The sequence below is a fragment of the Sturnira hondurensis genome, unplaced genomic scaffold (assembly GCF_014824575.4).
Source record: "Sturnira hondurensis isolate 20B ecotype Veracruz unplaced genomic scaffold, ASM1482457v3 Scaffold0002840, whole genome shotgun sequence".
Lineage (NCBI taxonomy): Eukaryota > Metazoa > Chordata > Mammalia > Chiroptera > Phyllostomidae > Sturnira > Sturnira hondurensis.
In genome coordinates, this window is record NW_028075471.1 from 29,938,835 (window position 1) to 29,944,834 (window position 6,000).

Below are 6,000 nucleotides of genomic sequence, written 5' to 3' on the forward strand. Positions count from 1 at the left end.
GTGGGCGGAGTGGAGGATGGTACCCTTGCCCCCTGGGGCAGCCCCGGCTCTCAGCACTCCACCCATCTGTTCCTCGTCCTCTCAACCACCTCTCACCCCACAACCCAGGTCTTGGCAAACTGCTCGGGCAGATCAGGTCCAGCCTGTCACCTATTTTTGGACAGCCAGTGAGCCAAGAATGGATTTTTTCATTTTTAAATGGTCATGGTAAAAAAAATGAAAGTCTCCTATTCCATGACACATGAAGACTGTGTGAGATCCAAATATCGGTATCCATAAATAAAACTCATCAGAACACAGCTGTGCCTGCTCATTTCTCTGTCACCTGCAGTTGCTTTCCCGCAACAGCAGCAGAACTGAGTAGCTGCAACCTTGTGTGGCCGGCAACGCCTCCGACACTGCCAGTCAGGCCCTTTGCGAACGCCCGCCAGCCCTCGTCCCGGTCCCGGGCAGCACTCCTACTTCCTGCACTCAAGTCAACGTTGCATTAAGGAGGACTCTGGTGACCTCCCCCAGACAAACGTCGGAGTCCTAGGTACCTCTACATCTGTGCGAGAACGTGCGTCCCAATGTCTGTTTGTCTCTCTGCTGCCACACGCTTTGCCCCAGCTCTCTGGCAGGTGTCACAGGAAGCCTCGATGCCCCCCCAGTGGTGTGTCACTACCTCTTAGTGTGTCACCGTGGGGGTGGCTGTCACCATGTGCCTCTGACGACACCCAGGGCTCAATACAAACTCATCACAGCCAAGGAGCTGTGTGGCTCGCTAGGCCCAGCCATTCAGACCCTGGACTCAGACGCCTCTGGTCAGGAGTGGCGGAGGCTGCCTGGGCCTCTGGGCCTCCCAGCTTCCCACAGTACCATCCCCTGCTTTGCCAGGCAAACCTGTCTGGGGCATCCGACTTTGGTTCGCACACCTCTCTGACCAGGAACTTATATCACCAGGGGCAGGCTTCCCACTGGGTGGCCCCCAGGGCGGCAAGCCTTCCTGGGGCTGAGCCAAGGCGAGCTGGGCCTTGGCCCGGTTCTCGGCACACCTTGGCTCGGCCCCCGGCATGCAGCACAAGGTGTCTGTTCTCTACTTAATCGGTGCCAGCCCCAGGTCCCTGAAATCCCCCTCCCTGGGAGGCCAGAGACCGGAGGCCCCCACACACCCAGGAAGAAGCCACCTTGCGGCGGCCTTATTGCCTGTCTTTCCTAGCCTCAGAGTTGCATGTGCTGATTGTAAATAGCCATTTTCTGTGGGTTTGTTTATTCAGCACAAATTGAGAGAGTATCCCAAAGCAGGAGCACAGCAGAGCTGTGACTGTGGGAGGAAAAAAGTGGGTTCTGAAGCTTTCTCCAATCACCCCCCTGCCAGCCTGAACGGCACACAAAACAGGGCCTTGCTGGTACCTAGAGCCTGACCTTAGAGCGCAGAAAAAGGCCCTTGGAGGGGCTCCCACACACACACACCCCTCGCTGTGAGCTGGGGCAACAGACGCCCAGGTCTTGTCCCAGCCACACCACCACAGATGAACTAGGGGAGGAAGAGATGAGCTGCCTCCCGGGTCACCCCCCCACACACACTTGTTGATGGATTGGTTGGAAGGGCTGGCCCAGGGCCTGCCCAGCGCGCTCTGTCTCTAATTTATATGTTCAGATTCCGGCTTCTGTTCAGACTGGTGCCTCTGCTTGCCCTCCCCAAGGTCAGTGGGGAGCAGGAGCCGGGTTCACTTTGTGACAGTGGACTCTTCCAGCCTAACCGACCCCACCTGGGCCCAGCACCTTTGCAAACTCAGAATGAGGCCCCCTGGGAAAAGCTGGATGCTGCTGATATCCCCCCAAAGGCTCAATCAGGGCTTCACCCCTCTGTAGCCCACAGACACTACAACGCCTCCAGCCTGACTTTCAGGGGGCTCATCTGCCCCTGCCCACCAACAGTGCCAAGGCAAGTGGCCCTCCACAGACTGTGCAGAGCCACCTCCATCCCATGTCACCCCCCACCCCGCCACCCCACACACACACACACACACACACACACACACACACACACACGGCTGCTCACAACAAAAGCCGCCTGGTGTTTTAGGGGCTGGGGTTAAGAGGGGGTGGCTTTGGGGGACACTGTGAGCCTGGGGGAGGTAGAGAAAGAGGGACTGACGCACTTGCACTAAAGGCACACACACTGTCTTCGGGGCTCTGCAGCCCTCCCCCAGCATCTTCCCAAGGGGGCTGGAGCTCCCCTTTGCAGCCGAGGGGCTCCACTCCCCAGCTCCATAAATTCCATCAGCTTCTGGCTGGGATCCCCTCTGACCACCTAGCTCCAGCCATTGGCGTCCTGGCCCCTTCTGATGCTCAACATTCACCCGCCCCACCCCCGGATGTGGCCCCCTCCTCAGGCCGCTGCCACAGAAAACTGTGCCTTTAAGGCAAAACACAGGGGTCTCCAGCAGGCCCACTTCAGCCTCTGAGGCAGGTGTCTTTCTCCCACAGGCCCCTGGAGGGCGTTTCCTCGCAGGACCACCCAAACCATCTGATCTCCAGCCCCTTCACGCTGCAGGAAACTGAGAGACGATGCTCCCTGGAACAATCCCCAATGTATCACCATAAGGGGGCATTCTTTGATGCCCATCTCCTACCGAGCACATTGCTTGCTCACCCCTCAAACCTCCTGAGGCCTGCAGTATCCAGCACCCAGGGACCCTCCAGCATCACCTTCCCAATCCGCATAGGCGCCTCCATGTGCCTTGGGAGTACAGACAGGTCCTTATGGGTCACTATGGGTCTCTTCGGCCGCAGTGCGCTCCCAGACCCTGGTCCTCCCTTCTGGCACCAGAAAGGGCTCGAGGTAGCTAGCCGACCCTACCCCCCCCCCAAGCCTGGCCCCCAGACATTTGTGGGGAGAGGGTACCAGATTGTCGTGTAGGAAGGGAGCAGCAACGGGAGGGGACTTCATTTCGAATTCGGGAGGTTGGCCCTGCGATGCCCTGGCCTGCTCTGGCGGTAGAGAACGCGGCTTGCGGGGATTATCGAGCTGGAAGAGGAGGTCCGCAGTATCCAAGGAGCGAAGATTCTGGGGTGTGGGGAGGGCAGTCAGCACGGAGGGACAGGGGCAGCCAGGCGACCCTTACCTGCTCTTGGCGGGGCCTGGCCACCAGGCTACGGGTGCTTCGGCTCGGGCTGGGGCAGACTCCGCAGGAAGGGCGTGCAGCTGTCAGTCCGCATCCCACGTCGCCCGGGATTGGGAGCTTGTGCCCCGAGGAGCGAGTGCCGATCCCGGGTCTCCGCGTGTGTGTGTCAGCCGATGGCCCGTGGCCCTGGGTCCCTGCCGGTGGCGAGTGCGTGTGCGCACGCGGGGACCGTGCTCGCCTAAAGCCGCTGCTGACAGTCACCGCCCGGGGCCGAGCGCTGCACCCCACGATCGCCCAGCAGAGTCTGCCCCGCGGGAGAGGCGCCGCCTCCGTGGTGAAGCCAGGCTCTGGGCGGGAGAGAAACGACCGACCACCCCCTCCCCGCCCCCACTCTGCGCACTTCGCAGGGGGGGGGGGCTGGGGTGCAGGCCAATGAGCGCCTGGGGGAGGGGTTAGGCCCGGGCCGTAGTAGGAGCATGAGCGGGACCCCGCCCGCTGCTTTCGCCTTGCTTTGATGTGGACACCAGCCAGAGCTGTGGCGGCCGACCTACTAGGCGAGGATGCGGGGGGCGACCACTCCCCCTTCGTCACTGGGCTTCCGGGGCTCAGAGTCTGGCCTTTCCCGGGACTCACCCTCCTCGAGATACCCAGAGCAAGAAAGCTCTGATCTTTCTCCCTCCCATAGCCTCAGGATGCTATGTCCACTAGAGCCTGTCTTCCTCCTCCACGAAGCCTTCCTTAGCCAACAAGTCCTAGATTCTCTTGGTTTCTGTGCCCCCACAGCCCTGGCCTGAAAAGATCAGCTAGCTTTGGAGTGCCTGAGTGAATGTTTTCAAATGTGCTACAGCAACCCCAAACTGCCTGCACGCCAGTCCCCAGCGCCAGGGCTAGCTCTGAAAGCTTGGGCAGGTGACTTGCTCTCTCTGCGCCTCTGCCTCCTCATGTGACTTGACATACCCCATAGTAGGTTTTCACCGACTTTATTTATTCACTGAAGAACGAATTACTATTGCCACTATTATTGTGATCTGGCTGAACCTCCTCCTAGTACAGATGGGTAAACTGAGGTTTCAGAAGAACTAAACAAGTCAAGGTCATGTAGCCAGTTGGTGGCTGAGAACACACTCCCAGGCAAAGTATTCACCCTCTGCTCTCCCCAACCGTTCATCCCTGCTCTCAATATCTATCTGGTCACGGCCCCACTGCCAGCATCCCAGGAGCTTCCTCCACACCCCCATTCACCTCTCTGCAGCCAGACTCTGTCCTTCCACGCTCACATCACTTATTGTCCAGCCTCCCTCTGGGCCCAAGTCTTAGCTGTGGCCACCTGGCTGAGGAAGCTTGGAGGAAGAGGAGGGCTGAGAGACCAAGCCTTTCCTTTGGGATTCCAGTCCAATGGAGGAGAAGAGGACTGGAGGGTACAGCAGGACTCTGTGATGGAAACTCACGGGAAGCATCTGAGGCCCTGGAAAGATGTGCAGAATTCCCCAACGTCCGAGCAGTGAGTCGATGGTTTCTTGGTATTGCACAGTGAACGCTGACCCCACTGCTGGACTGCACTGTTGGTCACCAGGATTCATGTTCCTCTCAGTCCCAGAAAGCTTCCTGGAGGAGGAGGACATCAGTCCTCTGTATCAGCAAAGAGTGAAGCCCTTCTGGAGATGTGTCCTGCTAGAGTCAGACAGCCTGACAGACGGGACTTCCCTCTGGACCTGGCCTGTGGCCCTAGCCTCTGGGAGCCTGCTTCCCTCACTTGGACAACCTGGCATTGGGAAGATCAAATGAGATGCTGAGTGTGAAAGTGTTCTGTAAACTGTGAAGTGTCGTTAGAGGGGAGGAAGGCTGCCAGGAGTCTCAGAGTCAAGAGGGAAACGTGGAGTGAGGCATGCCAGGGCTGTAAGTGTAAGGTGGGGTGGCGGTGAGAGTCATCTACTGCAGGCCAGCTCACCCTGGAAATGCTGATGGTCAGGCCCCCTGAGGAGGTCCCCTCGGCTCTGAGGTTGACATTCAGTCCCAGGTTTACTCCTCTTCATATTCTCTGAGCTCTCCAGGCCCCACGGTGGGCTCTGGATCCCCTGCACTCTGTTCTGCATCCCCAGATGTATGTCATGGTGTGGGCAGCGAGCAGACTGGCATGGACACACCTTCCTCTCGGGTGCAGCTTCCTCTCTGCAGGGCAATAGCAGGCCCGGGGAGGAGCCCAGCCATGCTGTGCTCACAGCATTTCCCTTCACCTCTTCTCCCCTGGCTTCAAGGTCCCCCGTGGGGGGTGAGGTCCTAGCTGACTTTATCTAGGGGCGAGTCCAGGCTCCAGGTCCCACTGTGCAATTGGTGCCCCACACAAAGGGGCTTGGCCAAGGGGCGAGTGGGGCCAGAAACCCAGCTTCTGCTCTGCCCACTGCCCACCAAGCCACGCACACAGAGTCCATCCCAAAGGGGCAGTCTTTCTAGTCAGTCCTGGAGGGGCACCCCTCTAGTCTCCCCAAGGTGCCATGTGGGCTAGCAGTCCTCACAGATGGATCTCATCCGAGCCCCACCTAGTAGCATAGGCCTAGGGAGACATGGACATGAACCTCAGCTCTGGGACCCAGGGCCTTGTCTAGTCCCTTTCTCTGTGCATGAAGTGCCTAGGCCCAGAGGGGCCACAGGACAAGCCCAGGAACATACAGGCAACTTTCTTATCACACTGGGGATCAAAGCCCACATCCTGGTGTCCCCCTTAGTTCTACCTGGTGGGCTGCCCTATCATGCTGGGGGCCCTGGCTGGGCGTTCTTGTCCTGGACTGTGTTCTGCCCGTCCAGGCTATGGCTGTGGCCCTTCCAAGCAACCGTGGTTCTCCCTGAGCAGAAGATGCCCCGTTCCCCAGAATGGGCCTCCCAAGGACAAGGT

At 59.1% G+C, this 6,000-nt stretch overlaps 1 protein-coding gene across 5 annotated transcripts in view; it reads right to left on the reverse strand.

The window, feature by feature from the left end:
* Nucleotides 1-3,595, reverse strand: part of ADCYAP1R1 (ADCYAP receptor type I) — a 49,192-nt gene extending 45,597 nt beyond the window's left edge. For 2 of the 5 annotated variants that reach the window (XM_037041197.1, XM_037041194.1), the window contains exon 1: nucleotides 3,111-3,594. The gene's annotated coding sequence lies outside the window, so the exon portion shown is untranslated. Of the gene's footprint in view, nucleotides 1-96; nucleotides 151-3,110 lie in introns of all 5 variants that reach the window. The other 3 variants (XM_037041195.1, XM_037041196.1, XM_037041198.1) reach the window with 3 other exon arrangements.
* Nucleotides 3,596-6,000: the final 2,405 nt, after the last annotated feature.